The sequence below is a fragment of the Typopeltis vanoorti genome, chromosome 14, assembly GCF_054136105.1.
Source record: "Typopeltis vanoorti isolate ZY-2024b chromosome 14, IOZ_Tvanoo_1.0, whole genome shotgun sequence".
NCBI classification, from domain to species: Eukaryota; Metazoa; Arthropoda; class Arachnida; order Uropygi; family Thelyphonidae; genus Typopeltis; species Typopeltis vanoorti.
Window position 1 is genome coordinate 113043337 of NC_143562.1, and position 24133 is coordinate 113067469.

The 24133-nt window shown below is 35.5% G+C and overlaps 1 protein-coding gene across 6 annotated transcripts in view; it reads right to left on the reverse strand.

Moving 5' to 3' along the window:
• The window catches only part of LOC150099843 (protein Gawky-like), a 580239-nt gene that overhangs the window by 280646 nt on the left and 275460 nt on the right, over positions 1-24133 (reverse strand). The window lies entirely within an intron of this gene.

Consider the following 24133-nt stretch of genomic DNA (forward strand, 5'->3'; position numbering starts at 1 on the left):
CTGTATAACAGTTGGGAAATTTTATCTATAAAGCAAGTGATTTCGTGTGTTAGCCACCAATTCGTACGTCCTTCATTTCTTTTCCCCCTTCAATGATAACGCCCAAGAGTTAATTAAATCTCATTCTGAAGAATTAAGTGATTCCGACTGCTAAATTTAGATGCTCAGCAGGAAGATCCCGAGGAATATGAAGAAAATTTAACCACTGATAATTAGCCAAAAGAGATTTCACAGGAACCATTTGAAAATATTTTTCGCACAATCGAAGTTTTTAAGTAGCAATGCTTAGAGGCTGACCCTGATGAAGAGAGAAGCAGTAAAATTTGCAGAAGAGTAGAAGAGGCAATAGGGCCATACCATCAGTTGTATGAAAAAAGAAAAAATGGCATTAAGTCTGCTATCACAATTGGAGATGTTAATTTCAGTTCATATGCAGATGATGTTATACACCTAAATACCAATACAAGTCATAGAGAATCTTTATCCAGGATTTTCAACTAAAGGTGAGTTAGCTGGTTTCATTCAAAAGTGGGATTGTTTTCTCTCCAAAAACTCAGGTTTGTCATCCCACAATTTACATATATAATACAATGGTCTCGTTGCCTTAGTTTGCTTTGGCCGTAAATCCAAATCGATCAATACAATATAAAGTTTGTTATTTTCATCACGTATACATAACGTTGATAAATATACAATTCAAGTATTACTATCATATTTTCTGTTGGTTTTTACATTTATTTTTGGCTGATTATTTTGTTACAAACAAAAATATTTTCTTTATATACACAAAGAGTAAAATACATCATCAGATTTTGTAGTTTTTAAAAATGCTTAAAATACGTCAGTGAGTTTTTACAATTTTTTTTTTCATGTGTTCCAAGGGCCACAGCCAGAAAATTAAATTAGCTCGATAAAGTCACTGCAAAATCCAGTGACTGTATCCATGAGGATTCAGAGAACATGGTATATACTTTTAAACTAAACATATTTGGTCATTTATAATTAAAATACAATTTTATTTAATGCTGACCATAAAAACAAACATATTATAGCCTACCAGTTTCGCCAGCAGAGACTGTTTGTCTTTTTCAAGGCGTTTATGAAAAGACATAAAAACTAGTAAATGCAAATTGAAAGGAACATAAAAAACGTAGTAAACAAACTAGTAGCTAAGGTTACACGTTCGCGTGACAGAGAGGACTTATTGTTCTTATTCATTATCACGCATACATGTTTGTTGTAAACGTGTAATGTGATTACTGGCTAGCTGTAGTTCAGCTTCATTAAGAGAGAAGATAAGGTTTTTCTTTTTAATTTTCTTTTTCGAACTGTTTAGAATTACACCCTGATTTCTGTTGAGGTTTCCACCGGTTATTGACACTATTGTGACTTCCTTGAATAAATGATGTCTGTAGTCATCATCGAGATATGGCATGGAGCTGTTTTGCCACTCTATCGCATGGTTAGACGTACAGAAATGATGTGCTAAGCCGGAAGAGATACTTCTGTTGTGGTTTACATCACTAACATGTTCTTTTTGTCTGATTTCTAAACTCCATGAAGTTTGTCCTATGTAGGCAAGACCACAGGAGCGAGCAGGGAATGTAATATACTCCTGGATATTTGTAGAAAGGTACCTTATCTTTTGGGGATCCTAAAACTTGTCTGATGCTGGTAATTGGTTTGAAGACTACTCTGATGTTGTAGGTTCTTAGTATTCTTGCTATTCCTACTGTAGTGATCCCTTTCATCAAGAAATTGACTTGATGAAAGGGATCACTACAGCAGGAATGCTGGGAGTGTGATTCTTATCTGGGGTTGTCACTGTATAGATATTTTTTATGATGTTTTGAGGATATCCATTTGGTGATAATGTCTTGGCTTATCAAATAGCAAGAATACTAAGAGCCTACAACATCAGAATGGTCTTCAAACCAACTAACATCATACAAGTTTTAGGATCCTCAAAAGATAAGGTACCTTTCTACAAATATCCAGGAGTATATTACATTCCCTGCTCGCTCCTGTGGTCTTGCCTACATAGGACAAACTTCATGGAGTTTAGAAATCAGACAAAAAGAACATGTAAGTGATGTAAACCACAACAGAAGTATCTCTTCTGGCTTAGCACATCATTTCTGTACGTCTAACCACACGATAGAGTGGTAAAACAACTCCATGCCATATCTTGATGACGACTACAGACATCGTTTATTCAAGGAAGCCACGATAGTGTCAATAACCGGCGGAAACCTCAACAGAAATCAGGGTGTAATTCTAAACAGTTCGTGGAAAAACCTTATCCTCTCTCTCTCTCCTTCTCAATCAAGCTGAACTACAGCTAGCCAGTGATGACATTACACGTTTACAACAAACACGATGCATGATAATGAATAAGAACAATAAGTCCTCTCTGTCACTGTAACCTTAGCTACTAGTTGGTTTATAACGTTTTTTATGTTCCTTTCAATTTGCATTTAATAGTTTTTATGTCTTTTCATAAACGCCTTGAAAAAGACAGACAGTCTCCGCTGGTAGGCTATAATATAAGTTTGTTTTTATGGTCAGCATTAAATAAAATTGTATTTTATGGTATATACTTGTTAATATAGAATATTAATATACTTGTATATATAGAATCATAACTGGACATATGTAAGTTATAGACTACCCATGAGGTAGTCATCACTCAATCTTTTTCTGAAAGCATATTCTGAGGCTATTGATTTTTCAATTGGGAGTTTATTGTAATTGCTTGTTGCAAGGTATTCGAAGGATTTATGAAAAATTTCTTTGTTTGCCTTGTCAAATATTTGCTTGTATAAAACTTGCTGGTAGTACAAAGGAAAAAAATGTCTTTGTACTACCAGCAAGTTCCAGCCACAGGGTAAACCATAGTTTACATTATATACCAAAAAGCTTACGTTCTTTCTTGCATATAATATACAACCATAGTTTTTACAATGGCAAAATATTATTTTATTATTATTTGACACCTCCAGGGAGTCCAAAGACTCATCGAGGGAGGGCACCTACTCTACCACTCTCCGTCTCCACCACTCAATCTCATCCACCAACTGCATCATCTACATCAACACTATATACTGTCCACCACCATCACTAGTGTTTTCACAGACAATTACAAACATCCATGCCCACGGCAGGATTCGAACCTGCCGTGGGCATGGATTTTGTCTCATTTGTTAATAAATTTGCTTCTTCATTTAAAGCAGCAAAACTATTTCTTATATCTAAAATAAAACCAACTAAAGACTGTAACAAATTATTAGCTAGCAACAAATCGATATTGGGATCTTGTAGAGATTTACTAGTAGCATTTATTCGTTGTAAAATTTTGTTCCACACAACTGTTAAAACTGCTGTTTCTGAATTGTCAAAATGTTCAGCCATTGATGAGCTCTCTAATTTAGAAATAGGTTTTTCATGAGGAGAAATGAATAGTTCACGTAATGGCCATTTAATTTGTTTATATCCACGGTTCAAAGCAAATATAGTGTCAACTCTTGCAGACCACCTCGTTTCACTTAATCTTAACTTTTAAAGATTTTTTTTTTTTCTAAATGTTTAAGGATGACACCCCATCTTGTTGAAGATGAAAAGTAATTATATACATTTTGAATAAAACAAAAATATTGTACTCCTTCCAAACAAGATTCTGCAGCACAGTTTCCAATTACATTTAAGGAATGACTAGAGCATGGTATATAATGTGCAGAGGGACTGTTTTTTCAGCCCAGCTTGTAAACCTGTATGAACACCTTTCATATTGGCAGCATTATCATAGCTTTGCCCTCTTCACGTTTTTATCTTCAAAGATAATTCTAATTTTTTTTTAATACTCATCAAATTCCTGATATGTACCCTTAAGGGGTGTACAGGATATGATAAGTACTGCATGAAAAATACCATTACTAACTTCCTATGTACAATTTCCTTCCAAATTAATCTGTTACCAGTCAAGACTTCAACATTATCAGATATCTTACATTTCTATCTTCTAACACATTTTTTACTGTATCAATCCACCTATATCTTGGTCTTCCTCTGGGTCTTTCTCCTGCCAACTTGGCGAAGAACACTTGCTTTGCTAATCTTTCCTCTTCTATTCTGTTTAATTGACCATATCTCAGATGGTATGGTCAATAAATTTGTATTGTATTAGCTCTGCTAACACATTCCTGGATGTTAACAATATTAAGTTCTTTCCTAATATCCTTGTTTTTAATATGATATTGCCACTGATACCATCTGTGCACAACTCTAACCTTTCTCAGGACTCTATCTCTGGTCTCTAATCTTTGGTCAAGTGTTTTATTTCTAACCAAGCTCTCAGATCGATATTGTTACACCCTGATAACTTAAGAATGTGAAAATTTCAGTTATCATGGTGTAACAAGAGAAGAAATTAAAAACCCTGTATAGATAACTAATTAATTATAGATAACAGATATCGTTATCTATAATTTATAATCTATAAAGATATCGTTAAGAGCCTTTAAAAGTAACAAATACAAAAAATAAAAAGAAAGAAAAACATGCCTGTATCGAAGTGAAAAATATAGCCAAAATTGTTTGTTGAACTAAAAAAAAGGAAGGGAATTTTATTACAGGTGTGATATAATAAAATAAGGTTAAGTAAAGCAAAGAAGATTAGTCATAGGATTTTGGATGTGAGAGGCTAGTTTTTACACTTGAAATAAGAGATTAAAGATTCGAGTTAATTCTTAGAAAAATTTGGAAAGGGGATTAATTTAGTATAGATGACATAGAGGTTAGCTTAAACAAAAACCAAAACTCAAGGTCATAATTCCCGAATCGAGACTTCGTCATGTATCAGTCACGTGCACACGGACCGCATGATGTTTTGGCAGAAAAACGCCACTCTAATTGGTCAGTGAAATCGACTCCAGTAAAGGGGGAAGAAATTGAAAAAGGTGCCGGTAACGGTCATCGTATAAAAGGGTTAGGATTCACAGCCATAGAACAGATGATCTATGGCTGTGAATAGAATAGAACTATGTATGTCCTTGATTGAAGAATGTAAGATAAAGATTGTGAAAGGCAATCTTAGTGCCAAAAGAACTTAGGAGTGATAACTTATAGAAGAGTTCGTCCTAGGTAGGTAAAATATCGGAAAAAGGTAGAGACCAGTGTAGAAGACCCAAGTCAAAAGGTACTGTAAAATCTCGTGTCAATTCAAATCATATGTAACTGTAGTCATTGTTCAATTGCTCCTAGTATAATTCTCATTAAAGGATTAATGAGAATTATACTAGGACTTTAGTACATGTCAAACTAGAATAAAAATGAGCTTGTTATTATTAATTAATACGTAATTCATGTGCCTAGAGATTTATGCATGTACATTGTGTTTTAATTAAGAGAGTTTTAAAGGTCAAAAGTGTGTATTAGCTCAGCGAAAGGATAATTTTAATCCATGTTGTCTTAGTGAGAAAATTAGAGGAACTGATTATATATGTCCTAGAAAATACAGAATTATAGCGTGATCAAACCAGTAAGGGGTTAGACAAAGGATTAACTAGTTCTAGGATTATACTTGTTTGTATGTATAGAATCTGTTAAGGCGATATGATCACAATTCTCATGTAGGATCTTAACCTAATACTTGTGTTTAGCTAGCAAAAATTTGTATTATATATTCTTAGAATTGAATTGAGTTTTATTTGATAAAGGATGAATTGCACCATGTTTAAGATTTCAATAAACTTTTGTTCATTGAAAATACAGTTGTCTGAGATTGCTGCTCAATGCACCACTTGTAACAACGTACAAACCTAATCACGTGGAGAGGGAAATTTGTTACGTTATGAGATAAAGGTCATGACTGCATATTAGTTTCACACTAAGACATATTTTGGTAATTGCTCCTTGTTTTTGAATTTTATATCTTAAACTAAATGTCCTGAAAGGTGCAGCATAAAATAAATATTTAGGGACACTAAGGGAAGGAGAAGCTTGAATATTTGTATTTGGGTGATATCTCATATATAAATAAGAATTGGAAATAGAATTTCACATGTAAGGATAGTTGAAAGCCTAACAATCGTAAATTGGGACACAACAATATGTCAAATAATAAATTTAGTTTAATCCTTTATCCCAGTGAGAGCAAACAAAGTTTGCACCTGAAAATATCTTCAGGACTGAATATAGTGTTGTTCTAGCTTACCTGGGTAAGTAGTACAACACCAGGAAACTCGAAGCAAAGGCGGAGAAAGCAACCAACACTCCTATCCAGGTACCTCCCATAATGCAAAACACATCTCCTTGTGGATGAGTATACTGTTATGCATTAAGGGATTGGCCACTGCCCAGACTAGTTTTGACCTTTATGAATAAGTAAAGCCGTCTCTAAAAATTCGAACGATCCCAAGACGACTCAATTGTGGGCGAAAGACCATCCATCTCAGCGTTGGCCTTCCACCCACCATCACCGAGCAGAACCGCTCATATTCCGAAGAAAAGCATTCACCAACAAAGCCCCTCACCGGGCCGGGCCCAGTGAGGGGCTTTGTCGGTGAATGCTTTTCTTTGTGAGAACACTTTCCCCGGAGACTCAAATTGCTCCCTTAAGGCAAAAACCTTAAGAGAGCGAACTCATAATGGCCCTCACCAGTTTCTACCTTTTTTGAGGTCTCTTCAGTGGGAGCCAGGTCCAGAGTTGGAGATACCAGGCAGAAGCAGTAGCAAGGTGATCTTTAGCTATAAGAGTTGCCACCTTTTTTTTTTTTTTTTTTTTTATTAAAATACTCTGGATTTAGAGAGAGATGCTGGAAGTTTATTTTTCACTAGGTTAGACTATAATAAATTTAGTTTAATCCTTCATCCCAGTGAGAGCAAACAAAGTTTGCACCTGAAAATATCTTCAGGACTGAATATAGTGTTGTACTAGCTTGGGTAAGTAGTACAACACCAGGCAAACTCATAGCAAAGGTGGAGCAAGCTACCAACACTCCTATCCCAGTACCTCCCATAATGCAAAACATCTCCTTGTGAATATGTATACTGTTACGTATTAAGGGATTGGCCACTACCCAGATTAGTTTCGACCTTTATTGAGGTCTCTTCAAGTGGGAGCCAGGCCCAGAGTTGAAGATACCAGGCAGAAGCAGTAGCAAGGTAATCTTTAGCTATAGGAGTTGCCAAAAGGTTTGCCACCTTTTTTTTTTTTTTTTTTTTTATTAAAATACTCTGGATTGAGAAAGAGATGTTGGAAGTTTATTTTTCACTAGGTTAGACTATAATAAATTTAGTTTAATCCTTTATCCCAGTGAGAGCAAACAAAAACAAAGTGTGCTAAATTGATAAAGGATTAAACTAAATTTATTATAGTCTAACCAAGTGAAAAATAAACTTCCAACATCTCTCTTTAAATCCAGAGTATTTTAATAAAAAAAAAAACAGGTGGCAAACCTTTTGGCAACTCCTATAGCTAAAGATTACCTTGCTACTGCTTCTGCCTGGTATCTTCAACTCTGGGCCTGGCTCCCACTGAAGAGACCTCAATAAATGTCAAAACTAGTCTGGGTAGTGGCCAATCCCTTAATGCATAACAGTATACATATCCACAAGGAGATGTTTTGCATTATGGGAGATGCTGGGATAGGAGTGTTGGTAGCTTGCTCCACCTTTGCTACGAGTTGCCTGGTGTTGTACTACTTACCCAGGTAAGCTAGTACAACACTATATTCAGTCCTGAAGATATTTTCAGGCACAAACTTTGTTTGCTCTCACTGGGATAAAGAATTAAACTAAATTTATTATAGTCTAACCTAGTGAAAAATAAACTTCCAACATCTCTCTCTAAATCCAGAGTATTTTAACAAAAAAAAAAAAGGTGGCAAACCTTTTGGCAACTCCTATAGCTAAAGATGACCTTGCTACTGCCTGGTCTCTCCAACTCTGGGCCTGGCTCCCACTGTAGAGACCTCAATAAAGGTCGAAATTAGTCTGGGTAGTGGCCAATCCCTTAATGCATGACAGTATACATATCCACAAGGAGATGTGTTTTGCATTATGGGAGGTACTGGGATAAGGGTGTTGGTAGCTTGCTCCACCTTTGCTACGAGTTGCCCGGTGTTGTACTACTTACCCAGGTAAGCTAGTACAACACTATATTCAGTCCTGAAGATATTTTCAGGCACAAACTTTGTTTGCTCTCACTGGGATAAAGGATTAAACTAAATTTATTATAGTCTAACCTAGTGAAAAATAAACTTCCAACAATATTTCAAAATTGGTTTGAACACTGTCTTATATACAAGTTAATTTAGAGTTTTGACTAATTTCTCTCTTATTCCATATAAATTTATTCAGTTGACTTCCTACCATACCAGCCTTGTTGATTCTGTTGTCTATTTCCATATTTAATTTACTATTTTCACTAAAAATCATGCCTAAGTAGCTAAAATGTTTTACTTATTCTATAGGTTCTCCATTCATAATTTTTTGAATACTACCTCTTCTAAATATAAGGAATTAAGTTGTGCAATACTGATGAATCCGATAAATGTTTCTCTGTCAGAATTTGCGATAACTTACCTAAATATATTAGCCAGTCGGTCATTATGGGCAACATCTCACGTTAAATTCAGTATTATTGCAAAATAAGCAGCTTCCTTAATTTCTGATATTAATATTTGTCTTGTTTTATCAGCTATAAATGCTATGAATTCATCATAAGGCATCTGGCAGATAATTTGATCTGCCAGAACCACAGTTGGCATACATTTTCATGCGATGTTTCAAAAAATCATCAAATTTACTTAATGTAAAAGCGATAAATAATTTCTGAAAGAATCAGAAAAAAAAAAAAAAAATCTATATCATTTGTATTGAATCTAAATGCTAGCCGTAGTAACTTAAATGGTAGCTATTATTCTTTTTAAAATCTCTCTCAATTAATTTTCTTCAGATCATATTTGTTTCATTAATTCAGAATCAATTCGACTTTTTACAGAACTTGATTTTCTTTTGCGATATGTGCACATCGTTCGTATATGCTCAGTAGAACATTCGTGATCACATAAGTTTCGTGTTATATTTCTACAATCATTAAACCCTTCATTAAGCTATTATTTGACTTAGAAAACAATTTACAAAGCAGTAAATTCCTTTGCTGGTTTCTGAAAAACATAACCACTCTTGTTTCTCCTTTGTTCCATTTGCCTTTTTACAGTAAAAATGCAACTCATTTACATTTCTGACATATATTATATTGCGTTCTGTGTATTTTTTTTTATTTTTTAATTTTCAATTTTACCAACATTCTGCAGCATATTTATCAAAATATGCTCGATAAATTGTTCATTAATACTAACCTCTCCATTTTTCTTTAAGTTGTTGTTTAATTTTAATTTTGTTTAATTCTCCTCCAGATACTGATACGAATGTTTTGATTTCATTCAGAGAAGCTTGAGATACTACTTCACTTCCTTCATTCTTCTCCTACGTTCTTCTGAAGAACGTAAGAAAGACAAAATTGCCCCCTTTTGACTATTTAGCTGATTTTTCCTTTTCTCTAAGTTGTTTTCTTTTACATATCCAGATTCAAACTTTTTTGGCATCATTATGTACATTATACTATCAAAAGCAAAATAAATATTTATTAAATCCAAACTAACCATATAAATAAATAAAAAAATAAAATAAACAGTAGCATCTTGGTTTTTTGAAATAAATGAGTAACCATAAAATAAGAATAATAAATTCATCGAAAAATATATTCTTACCAACTGCAAGAACTACTTTAACCATATAATTGGGTATATATACTTGTGTACTGCTTTACAAATACTAGTCAAATAATGTTGAAAGTTTATTTTTTCACTTGGTTAGAGTATAATAAAATTAGTTTAATCCTTTATCCAAGTGTGAGCAAACAAAGTTTGCGCCTGAAGTATCTTCAGGACTAGGGTAAAGTGAAACAACACCAGGGCAACTCGTTGTAAAGGTGGAGAAAGATACCAACACTCCTAACTCAGTATCTCCTATAATGCAAAACACATCTCCTTGCGGATATGTCTAATGTTATGCATTAAAGGAAGGGCCACTACCCAGACTAGTTTCGACCTTTATTGAGGTCTCTTCAGTGGGAGCCAGGCCCTAGTGGAAATGGAAATACCAGGCAGAAGCATTAGCAGGTCATCTCTACCTATGGTGTTGTATCACTTTACCCTAGTCCTGAAGATACTTCAGGCGCAAACTTTGTTTGTTCACACTTGGATAAAGGATTAAACTAATTTTATTATAGTCAAATAATGGTAACTAAACTATCAGTTATGTGTGTGTATGAACGACACTTAACCTCCCTACAAGCCGAGGGGGATGAAATAGCCAGATCTCCCAACATTTTTCATGGATCAAAACTTCATACAGGTGTATGATCTTTGTGGCTAAAGCAATTTGGGAAAAGTTATATTTCATTCAATCATTAATAAATTATAAAGGTATTTTTTTTAACATTTGTGTTATAATAAATTAATGGCTCACACATTACTTTCCTTATGATTATTTAATCCTAATGCACCAACATGTTCTTTCTCACAGTTCCCACAATCATTGCCATTTCTTTCACTATTTTGTAACGTGCTTTCAAACATTACACTTTTTTATTAGTCATCCATATTAAAGGTTTTAAGAAATACAAAAGATTAATTAAATAATTTAATTTTAATTATTAGACTGCACTTCAAGATTTGTTAATAAGAAGCAACTTCTAAAAAAAAAACACGTAAGATTATCATCTACATAGGTATTATTATTTCGGGCAGCTCCAGCGAGTCCTTAGACTTATCGAGGGATGCCCAACATCATATCAAGAACAACTATTCAACTTTCACACAGTATCTATCATACTTCTCCTTGAACTAATTTATAGTCATGGCACCCACAACAGACTCTGGCTGCTTATTCCAACCATTTACCACTCTCCAAGTAAAAAACCTAGCTCTAACACCCTTGCTAACCACACTCTTGCCCAGTTTCCATGGATGGCCCCTAGTCCTCCCACCACCAGTCCTGTTCTCAAAAATATCCTCTGAATTAATCTTATAGAAACCCTTAAGTAATTTGAATGTCTCAATCATATCACCCCTTTTCTACCTATCAACCAATTTCTGCAACCCACAAATCTTCAACCTGTTTTTCATAAGGTTCATTCCATAGACCTGCTATCATCTTGGTCACTCGCCTCTGGATCCTCTCCACCTCCTCCCCATCAAGAAGAAACCCTGGCGCCCATATCTGGGTACAATAGTCGAGAAGGGTCTTATCAAAGCTCGATACAGAGAAACAATAACCTGTTTGTCTCTGCTCATTAAAGAGTTTTTCAGCAACGAAGTGATTTGATGAGCTGATTTTGCCACTTTTGTGATGTGTCCCCTAAACTTCAACTCCCTATCCACCAACACTCCCAAATCCCTGGCCTCGTCAATCTCTTGGAGTACAGTTCCACCAATGTGATATACTGCCGCTAATCTTTTCACCACAAAATGCAAAACCTTACATTTTTTCACATTAAATTGATATCTATTCTTCTTAGCCCAGTCCTCCAAACTATCCAAATCATCCTGCAAAATTTTACATCATGAGCATTCACTATTGCTCTACCTAACTTTGCATCATCAGCAAACAGATGCACAGTTCTTTTCAGGTCCTTTCCTATATCGTTAATGAACAAATTAAACAGTAGCGGTTCCAAGAACAGAACCCTGCGGCACACCGCTAGTCACAGGCCGTCATTTGGACTCTACTCCTGAATAAACCACTCTCTGATATCTTTCCATCAACCACCCTCCTATCCATCTCACCAACCCTATATCCATCCTCATATGCTGCAGTTTACTTATTAGAATTCCATGTGGTATCCTATGAAAGGCTTTAGCAAGGTCCAGTAGAATCACTGTACACCCATTACCCTTATCCATTTCAGCCATCACTGTGTTATAAAACGTGAGCAAGTTACTGAGGCATGATCTACCCTTCACAAAACCATGATGTCCCCCCATGCAGTATCCCATTTTCATCTATCCATTCCTGTATTTTCCTCTTGACTACTTTCTCCTAGACCTTGACAATGACTCCTGATATGCTGATCGGTCGGTAATTTACAACAACTGTCTTGGAACATCCTTTATGCAGTGGAACTACTTCCCCCTCTTTCCACCCCCTCAGGCCTAACCCATATCCGAGACTCAAATTAAACAAAATGGTCAAGGGCACTAACAATTCTTTAGCCGCTTCACGTACAACACGAGCTGGTATACCATCCAATCTCTCAGATGAATTGACATTGAGGTTTTGTAATAGACTATTCACCTCCACTTCATTCACCACAATTCTCATAAGCTGTTTGTTCTTCCATTTCTGCAATGTCACCACATGGATGATATACTCTTGCAAAGTGCTCACTCAGTAATTCTACTATATCAACTGATTCGGTTACCTCCCTACCATTGGCATTGTTTAAAATCATTCTGCCATATACATTTTTTCTTTTACTTGCAACATATTGAAAAAACTGTTTGGGATTCTCTTTAGTCTGCATGGCTAATAATAAATTTAGTTTAATGTTCTTTCATAATCCGCTTTTGCTTTTCTTACCACACTTGTTACCCTTCTAGCCTGGGTTTTATACTGTTCATGTGCCAGCAGGTGACCTTTCTCCTTAAATTCTCTCCACAGTTGTTTCTTTTTTTTCAGCTCAAGCTTAATGGTGTTATTCATCCATTTAATCCCTACTTGATTTATTATTCGGATTTTAAGTATACAGTCAGCCATTGCCTCCTGCAAAAACTTCTTAACTCCCTCCCATGCACTATCAATATCCATCCCTTGCAGTTTTACATGCCATGGCACTGAACCAATCAAACTCCTATGCTTGTCATACTTACCAGCCCGATAATTCCACATGTACCCTGACTTAATTGTAAATTCCACACCTTTAGCCACCTCCCAAGTCAAGATCCTATGATCACTCTCACCGATTGGTGGCAATGTGGTCATATTTGTTACAGTCAAATCCTCAGATGCAATTACTAGGTCAAGCACTCTCTGACCTCTAGTGTTTTTCATTACATGCTGTCGCAGATAGTTATCCCTTAATAACCGCATAAAACCAAATTCCTTCCTTCCTCCCGTGTGTCCTCTCCTCCCTCCAATCAATGCTACCATAGTTGAAATCTCCCATAATAATTACCCTCCTTCCACTCATTTCTTCTATTTGCTTGTGCATACTATCTCCACCACCTTTTCCATCACCTGGTCCATAGCAACACCCACTTGTATATTTTGTTCTGCTAGTCTCAATCTCACACAAATGGCCTCAAATATGCTCTTTCCTCTATCCTGCAATTCAACTTCTATTCTCCTTGGCTGCAGCTCATCAGCTATCATCAACAATATCCCTCCCCCCATTTTATTCTCCCTGTCATTCCTGAACACACTATACCCATCACATTCAATCCCACTAGCTATATCATCTTCAGTCAGCCATGTTTCACTAATGCCAATAACCTGTCGTCTGGAAGTGCCAACCAAGGCCAAAAATTCTTCCTTCTTGTTCCTAATACTCCTAGCATTAGTGTACCATGAATTGCAGACCCCCGTTAGCCCCATCCCTACCTTGATGCCTTATACTAACTATCCCATTCTGATTTGTTGTCCTTATTCGCTCAGGCATATTATACTCATTCATACACTCAACTGCCTCCCTAAGGTCTACATATCTACCCCCCCTTAATAAATCTAGTTTCTCTGATTCTGCACATCCACTTTATTCAACAACACTTTTTCAAGTCTCCTTAGACAGAATCTATTCATCTTATATAGATCCTTTCACCCATCGAACTCACTCAATACGTCCACGAACTCCACACCACTCATCCTGCATAATCCATGCATAAAATCATTTGCAATTATGGCCCTCCTTCTAAACTCTTCACTGTCATACTGCAGCAAAAGACTAATCATCCTAACTCTCTCAGTCTTTTCTTTTGCTACCTCAAACAATTCATTTAGTCCTCTATCATTTCCATTTTATCTCCTTTCAAATCATTCGTACCTGCCTCCACTATCATTTCTTTCACTCTTTGCTTTTGTTCTCTAATAGACTTACTTATGTCCTTAATGGACGCCCAAGGTTGGTACGATTTTGTCAAATTCTCTACTATCACACCTCATACTAAAGAATCTCCATACAGCACTCGCTCCTTCATTTTGTTTATGTTCACAATCATACTCTTATTTTTCCTATCATACTTTTTATTATTGGCTGGTACACTCAGTAGACATTTGTGCATATATTCCAGCTGCCGCTTTGCTCTATGTATCGCTCCGCTCAACAATGCGATCTCACTAATTGCATCTATCTCATCTTTTTTATTATCTGTTAAACCATTAATTTGCTCTGTATTAATACCTTCATTCACACTTTCTACATTCACACCCTCACAGTTCTCTGGTACAACCTTGCAATTTTTTATCATATCGCTATTTTCTACATTCTGAAATTTGACAAAAATATCATATTTACGACCTGAAATACACTTTAATCCCTCATTTTCCACAACATTCACTCCATTATCATCATCTAACGATACTCCAACCGCTCTCTGCGAAGCATACATTTCGCAGATAGTACATTGAATAATCTCCTTTATATTAAAGTTATTGAACAAAGATGGCGAACCATTATTACCAGCCACCATTTTCCTTCTTACCGGAGCCATGTGCAAGCTTCTATCATATTTTATCAAATTAATAATTGAAATACCAAAAACACACAAACAGACACACTAAGATACAAAAAACAAACAAAACTACATAATATTCAAGCAAAATTGTCAATGATAACTTAAAATAACACTTATCTTATCAGGAACTCTCAACAAACACTACAGACCTTGGTATAACCTGCACATTTGTCACGACTTGTGACACAAACATTATCGCAGAGGACCTTTACAATATATTCTTCCTTTTTCCCTCTTTTACCTTGCAGTGTCGAGGATTTTCTATTAATTTAACTGCAACTGTACACAAGGATAAGGTGGTTAGCCCTATGCCTCCCAGTGTATCCTATGTCTGTAGTGCTGAGTTCTCAAGGCCGGTTTACCTGCCTGTGGGATGAAAAACCCCAGATAAACTGGGAAGAAAGCCCTGCAGTCCATGCCCAAGACAGGCTAACTTGGCTATAATGATAAAGAGCTCCTCATGTCAGTGACAGGAATGAAACCAGGACACTCCTTTCTCAGGCATATGGTTGGGAAGTGCATAGCCACTGGGCTAACCGAGCGGATATTGACAAACTACAACTATTTTATAACCTTTACAACTTAGCAGAAAATTCCGACCACACAGAAATATTTCAATTTAAACAGCTCACTTCCAGTTGAAGGCACAATTGCTATCAACCAGATGCAGTTCTGAGGTTAGCTGATACATGCCAAAAAGGCATTTTGTATAAAACTTCCTAAATTTTTTTTTAGTTATTTAAAAATTAATTATAGAGTACACCAGAGACATTAAGGTGACAAAAATATAAAGGGGGAAATGCTCAATACCCCTAAAGACCTTTTGCATGCCACATGGTAAACACTGATTTAGACGGACTGATACATAACAAGTAGTAGAAGACAAATACATAAGATCTGACACTATTGGAGGCCTGAGAGATAAATAAATAGATTAAATTATTAAGCTTCTTTCTTGGATGGACTGATGGTGAATGAGCAGGAAATATATGAGGAATTAAATAAACTTGATGTTAATAAGGAAAAAGGACTTAACAGTATATCGCCTCATGTCTTGTGGGAATGCTCTACGGAATTAATGGCACTTTGGTACATTTATTTACCATGAGTCTTGCAACAGGGCGAGTCCAAAAGGAATGGAAGGTGGGAAAATTGTGCCACTTGATAAAGGGGAGAATAAGACTAAGGCTACAAATTATTGGCCCATCAGTGTGTATGTGTGGGGGAGGAATAATGTTAAAGTGTTAGAAAAGTTGGTCATCATCATCATGAAATTCCTGACATGTACCCTCAAGGGGTGTACAGGATATGATAGTACTACATGAAAAATTTACATCATTACTAACTTCCTATTTACAATTTTCCTCCAAATCAGTCTATTACTTGTCAAGACTCCAATATTATCATTATCAGATCTTATATTTCTATCGTCTAAGGCACATTGTACAGTATCAATCAACCTATATCTTGGTCTTCCTCTGGGTCGTTTTCCTGCCAACCTGGCAGAGAACACTTGTTTTGCTAATCTTTCCTCACCCATTCTGTTTAAGTGACCATACAACCTGAGATTAGCTCTACTAACGCATTCCTGGATGCCGACAATGTCGAGTTCTTTCCTAATATCCTCGTTTCTAATATGATATTGCCACTGATGCCATCTATTCATGCCTCTAATCTTTCTCAGGACTCTCATATCTGCGGTCTCCAGTCTTTGTCAAGTGTTTTACTTCTGACCCAGCTCTCAGATCCATAAGTTAAAACTGGTTTGAACACTGTCTTGTATACAGCTAATTTAGTGTTCCGACTAATTTCTCTCTTATTCCATATGAATTTATTCACTTGACTTCCTACCATACCAGCTTTGTTGATTCTGTTGTCTATTTCCATATTTAATTTCTATCTTCACTAAAAATCGTGCCTAAGCAACTGAAATGTTCTTGTTCTTTCACGGGTTCCCCCGTTCACAACACAGTTGACATTTTCAACAATTCTACCTATTTTCATTGTCTTTGTCTTTTTATTGCTGACCTTCATACCATATCTATTACAACAGTTATTCAATTTAGTCAGGGAATCTTGCAAACTTGTAGTTTGCAAGTTTGTAATTTATTAAGAAGTATAACATCGTCCGCATAAAGTAAAGAGCTGACATTAACATCTCCAATTCTGATATCATACCGCTTTCTTTTAATACCGCTTTCCTTCATAATGTGATCCACATAGATAATGAATAACAGAGGGGATAATGTACATCCTTGTCTCACGCCAGATTTAACATTAAACCATCTTCCTGTACATCCTTCAATTCTAACTGCCGACTTACAACTCAAATACAGACAAAGTATTGCTTGATATAATGCCCCATTGACACCATATAACTGTAGTGTATTGAATAGCTTCTCACTTGGCACCTTGTCATATGCCTTTTCTAGATCGACAAACCTTAAATACAGATCTTTGTTATATTCCCATGCTTTCTCAATTATTTGTCGTAAAGTGAAGATCTGATCCTGACAGCCTCTATTTGACCTGAATCCAGCTTGTTCTTCACTAAGCTTTTCTTCCACAATTCTTCTCAACTGTTTCTCAAGTATACTTGCATATATCTTACCAGGAACGCTCAATAGGGAAATACCTCTGTAATTCTCACATTCAGTTTTATTTCCCTTTTTATATATGGGTACTATGAGAGCTCTACTCCAATTATCGGGAATTCGTCCCTCTGTCCAGGCATTCTGAACTATGCAGTGCAGCCGCTGTAAGACTTTTATACCACCATACTTCAGCATTTCTGGTCGAATATCATCTACTCCTGCTGCCTTTCCACATTTCAAGCAAGTTGAAAAGAAGTTGGTGAGGACTAGAATTCAGAAATGGGTTGATAATAGCAGTATTCTTTATGATGGTCAGCATGGTTTTGTTAGGAGGAAATCATGTTTCAGCAACCTGGTTATGAATTATAAGATAACAAAATTCACTCGATAAAGGAGGTGAATATATGGTGGTGTACTCTAATTTTTCACAGGCCTTTAAGAGACTGCTGCATGAGAAGCTAGTAGTAAACTGAAATGGATGGAATTAGATAACAGACTGGTGAGGTGGATAGCTGATTGGCTGTCAGACATGTAACAGCAGGATCTGTAAGGAGGAGTGGTATCCTAAAAGAGGAAGGTCAACTAGAAGAGTGCCACAGGGATCTGTTTTGAGACCATAATTGTTTAACTTGTAGGTTAATGACCTCAGAATTGATCATTAACTTACCAAAGATGCAACGTTGGAAAGAACTATGAGAAGTAGAGCGCACATTGTGGGCTTGCAGGAGGATATGAATAAACTGATGTGAGTGGACAAATGAGTGGAGCTATTGATTTAATGTTGCAAAGTGCAAGGTCTTGAAATTTAGTAGGAAAAGTTAAGATACAGAGTATACAATTAATGGAGAAATGAGAGATCTGGAAGTAATGGTGAACAGAGCCTTGAAATTTAGGGATCACACTTCTAAAATTATAAGAACATCCTAACAGATTATGGTAATAATGAATAGGACACTGACATGCAGAAGCAAAGAGATTATGGTTCTCTTATATAAGGCTTTGATCAAGTCACATATGGATTACTGCACAGATTTGGTCACCTGGTTTTCAAGGTGATGAGGATGAATTGGACAGGGTTTACTAAGTTAGTGGCAGGTCTATGGAAGGTCAGATACAGGAGATAAGGGAATGCAACTTACAGAGTTTTGTGAATAGAAGAAGAAGAGGGGATATTACTGAGACATAAACTGGTGAGGGGTTGTTACCAGATTAATACCGAGGAGACATTTCATAGAGTAGTAGGAGCAAGGATAAAACTAGAGGCTTGTATAAGGAGGGTGTGAGCAGGGGAATGAGAAGCAGGTTCTTTACATGAGGAGTGATTAGTGAGTGAAATGCAGCACCTGAAAGTTGGTGAATGGATTTAATGCACAATTTGATTATTTTGTTTGCATTAGGAAGTATAGATTTTCCACGATGAGTCCTTTGACTTCATGGAGGTCAAATATTAAAAATAATAATAAACTCAAAAATCTAAAGGTAGTTTATTTTCTGCAGGAGAGAAGGATAAGGTGGAAAATTCTTAGAATAATTTTTCTTATTTTGAAATGTAGGTTCTTGGAATAATATAATGTACCTAAAATTTCTAAGTTAATTGCAACATATTGATAATGGAAATTAGTGTGATCAGCAGTATTATGCTTGTTTGGTATTTTTTGCAAATAAAAATGTTAAATTTTTAAATTTGTGCATGGTGTCAAATCTTTACTATATTATTTAAGAGTAGTCTATATTTTTAAAACTTTCAATTAAAATAGGTGAAAAACACAAGCTACTGTCAATACATTTCTTTGCTAAAAATCAAACAAAATAAAAAATACAGTGAGTAAATAGGAGACTGACATATTAAATCATAATCTAGGTCAAGCAATTTATTGAATATAGATGTATTAAAAGAAAATAATGAATCATGTCTGTCAACCCAGCCATATGCTTGGACTACAGATGTGGGAATCTACAGGCGATTGAATGCAAAGTCTCACTACACATTAAAAATCATACTGCTAGTATCTCTAAAGAATAGAGCTCTGTCGCAGTTTCATCAAATTGAAGAACTGGATCTTCTCAAAGTATTTCAGGGGAAAATATCAAGTGTATGAAAACGAATTTACACATGAATGCTGAAACAATTCGGCAAAATATCAAAGTTCAGTCAATAGAAAAAGTTATGCATTCTTTAAATAAATCAAAAGTAGAATCAAATAGTAAAATTTTTAGAACTATCTATTAGATTGTTAAATATAATACTGCTCAAAACAATTAGGGGATATTTTGGTTTTCTTGTAAATTATAAAAATAATTTACAAATGTAACACAATTTGTAATAAATATGGATTATATAAACATCTCATCAATTACACCCTATCCATAAGTGAGAAATATTTTTATTGATGTATAAATTATCCAATAGTTATAATTATTTGCAAAAATTTATAATTATGTGACAAAAATTAAAATATCCCGTAATTGTTTTGAGCAGTGTATCATCAGATAATTTTAAACTATTGCAAAGACAAGAAATAAATAGACAGGAAATTCTCAATTTCCATTTGTGTTTAAGCATAACAAACATAACTGATCACAGTGCATGAGATAGGAAATACAGGAAAACCTCACTTAACGTGATTAATTAATCCATCAATTAATGTGCGTTAAGCGAATAAAATAAACAATAGGAATAATTATAATTCATCCATACTGTAATTTTGAAAAACAAAAATTATAAGCTATATTAGAGGATAAAATCATCAAAGTCAATAAAAATCAATTGCTTATATTTAATGTCTAAACATTAGATTGAGCTTTTTTTTTTACAAAAAAATTAAGTAAAGATGTTTGAATAGTGCTAGACTTTTTCTTCTTGCCATGCAATTTGCGATTACTGGAGATTGCTTTATCAAGATACTGATGGACTTCGAAGATTCGTTCCATATCAAGATCAGCATCAAACAAAATTTTCTTAGCATGTTCAATGTGACTAAAAACTAGCTCAAGTTCTTTTGCAGTTAATTTCTTTGTTGTATCCTCTTTATCCTTATCCTCTTCATATGCATGCTGTTCTTCTAGTTGAAAGAGATCATTCTCGCTTAAATGTTCTGAATGGGAATCGAGCAATTTCCTCACATCTTCATTATCCAGTTCATTAAATCCAAGTTCTTTTCCAATTGTGCTGATTACTTCAATAATGTTAGATCTTGGACTTTGCGCATGATAGGCTAACATCAGCTTAAGTTTAAAGTCGCCTTCTGCATTGCCTCCTAATAAAAGCATAAGAGGATCTTTAGATACTTTGTATCCTGCTTGAGATGCTTCCATTTTAGCTAGGAAAGTTTTTGTTGGTATACGATTCCAAAAGAGACTAGTTTCGTCAATGTTGAATATTTGACGATTAACATAATCAGCATCCTGAATTATCCTTTGCAATTCTTCAGGAAACTTGGCTGCAGAATCTTTATCTGCACTAGCAGATTCCTCAGTTATTCTTACATTATGCAGGTCCACCTCGATTTTAAACTCGAAGTAAAGCTTTAACATTTCTCTTGAAATCTGCTCTCTTTCAAATGATGTTAAAACATTGAGAGCTTTTACCTAATATTCCTTGTACTAAGAGGTTTTTTTTTTTGGTTGTAATATTCAATCCAGAGTGATAGAAGACATTCTATCTCGATCACTGTACTTTGTATTCTTTGCTCTTGCTTAATATAGTCTGAAGAGTGGACTTGCTGTATCGCAGGTCTCACCCAATCATTGTATTATTAGTGCCACTTTCATGTCTTTTAATGACTTCTAGCTTTTCCTCTAACATACAGGGTGTTCGGGATAAATTTGACATATTTATAATTAATTATATTTTTCCGTAAGTTACATGTATTAACACACACTTCTCTTCATTTAAAAGGTTGGACCCTTCTTCATTCATATACAAGATGTCAGAAAGGATGGATAGCTGGAACCCACCTGAATCATGGAAGAGAATAACTTGTATCATGATGATTCGTGCCGGCCATCAAAATAAGGATATTTCGACTGCTGCCCAATGCTCCCTGAATACAGTAAAAACAATCAGGCATGAACTAGAGACTTGCAATGGTGACTACGAGGATGTAGCAAGAAGAAAGATCCCTTGCAGACGATCTGATTGCGTTCGTACAGCAGAATTCCTCGCAAATCTGCAGGAACAGGTGTTGAAGATCCCTGGCATTGGAATTCGGGCTTTGTCACGTGAAATGAATGTTGCAGCCTCTACTATGAAGCTTGCACTCAATGAAGACCTCCGCTACTACTCATACAAGCGCCGCAAAGGTCAGCTGCTTACAGAAAAGGCCCGTGAAAAACGTTTGATAAACGCGAAGAAACTTCTAAGCAAAGTGAAACATCCTGCGGAACCACAAACAATCTGGTTCTTTTCCGATGAGAAAAACTTTTGCCAGGATCAAAAACACAACACGCAGAATAACAGATGGCTTGCATACAGTACAAAGGACATTCCTCGTGTAATGCAGACTAAATTTCCACAAACTGTGATGGTTTTCGGATGTGTATCCTCTGAAGGCAATGTGATGCCTCCGCATTTTTTCCAAGAGGGCCTCAGGTTGACTTCAGATGGTTACGTGGAGTTGCTAAACACTGTAGTCAAGCCCTGGATAACAAGGGTAGCCAATGGTAGGCCGTATGTATGGCAGCAGGATTCGGCCCCTTGCCACACCTCTGGGAAAAGTCAAAAATGGTTGTCTGAAAATTTCTACGACTTCACCAGTCCAAATGTTTGGCCTCCAAACTCCCCAGACCTTAACCCCATGGATTATTTTGTATGGGGCGCAGTTGAAAAAGACACCAATCGCACTTCCAGTAATACAAAAGCCCAGTTAATGGATAAAATTAAAACAGTTTTTGCGGCCCTTCCCAGGGAGACTGTAGCATCAGCTTGTTCGAGGTTCCGAAGCAGGATTGAAGCTGTGATCGATGCTAATGGTGGTTATTTTGAGTAAATCTTGTTGATAGTATTGTAATTAACTCTGCCTGTAATGTTTTTTGTCAATTCATTAAATTTAATAGATACAAAGAAGATTTTCTTTTTCCTTACGAAACTGTCAAATTTATCCCGAACACCCTGTAATTACTTTTCTTCTCTTTTTATTACTGCCGCTTTCTCTATCAGTTTTTCTCTTTTCCATATCATGGGTTGAACATAATAAAACCTTATAGGTATCTGAATTAAAGAAAAGGGATTGAGCAAGAGAACAGAGTTTGCACGTGCACTTGCAATGATAGCTCTGAGTCAACTGCCGAGTGTCACTGGACACCGCCCACAGCACTGCCATTGCCTGCTACATTGACAAGTGCCATCACTCGCTGCAGATTGGAGACAAAAAATTTTATGCAACGTAAAAAAATCACATTAACCGATAAATCACTTGCTTAAAGCAGGAAATAGTATCATTTTGCTCAATTGCACATATCGAATTCGCATTAAGCGAAGTTTTCCTGTATTGAGCACGCCAAAAATCACTGAAATGGGAAAAAAAAAAAAAAAAATCTATTCTTATCAATCAATGTCACTCTTAGAGAAAAACAATGCTGGTAACATACTTAAAATGTGAGACATTTTTAATGATGCACTTTTTTTTTCTGGATTCAGCTGAAATACCTAACCAAACAGAGAGTACAATAACAGAATATCAACTAACTTGTCTGCATATAAATAGATTTGATAAATGATCTTCAAAGTAATCTTACAGTTTTTACCAGTGACAGTGCAAGTATTGTTGTTGGTAAAAAACTGGACATGGCAAAACTACTGTACACGTTCCTGCCAATATAGTATACAACTATCTTAAGCATTGTTTATAACTACCCATAAATGATTCAATTTCCAAATTAGACAGAATAAATCATTCATGCATTTTTATAAAAAGACCGTACTCATCAATAGCCTGCTGCCAAAAAATTGAAGAGCTTATTAAAATGTGTGCTATGGAACTCAGATGGTTGCTGAACAGCAGCTATGGTTTAAAATGAAATGCTTTCATTCTAAACTGTGTCTGCTGTTTGACAAACTGTTCGTGTCATCATTTTGAGTCAGCAATGATAAGTCAATCCAAAACTGATGAATGTATATTTATTGAAATGTTTAGAACACATTTCCTCAAAACAATGTTTCACTGAACTTTCATTTCTACATCTTTTGTGTTGTGCATGCAAACAAAATTATTCATCGAATGAGTGTCTATAACTCGATGAATGATCAAAAAGGTCGTTCCTGAATGCTCCATGGAGCATTCAGAAAATACCATAACACAATTAAAAAAATCGAATTTGAATATGTACAAATCCAGGCCAAATTTCAACTAGTATTGCAAACTATAAGAATAAAAAATTATGAATAGAATATATAAGAATAGAAAATTTCATCTAATGAATTAAGACATTTACAAACCAATATTCCAGATATTGTTTCAATATCATAAATCAATGACAGCCCAGCCGATATACTGTTATGCTAAGTTGAAATGGAGTCTCCATGTAATGATTCAAATTGCGCTTCATAAATATATATCTTGCATTTACATATTATACATACAGTGGGTTTCATTTATCTCCAATTTCTGAATCCAATAATGAAATGTTCAAAAATAACTTATAAATGCAAAACAGGATTTAGTTGTATGAATTTAATTAGAATTGAAACTGGATCTAGATTATTTAAAGAGGATGAAGTGATTTAACATTCATTAAAGTCCAGAA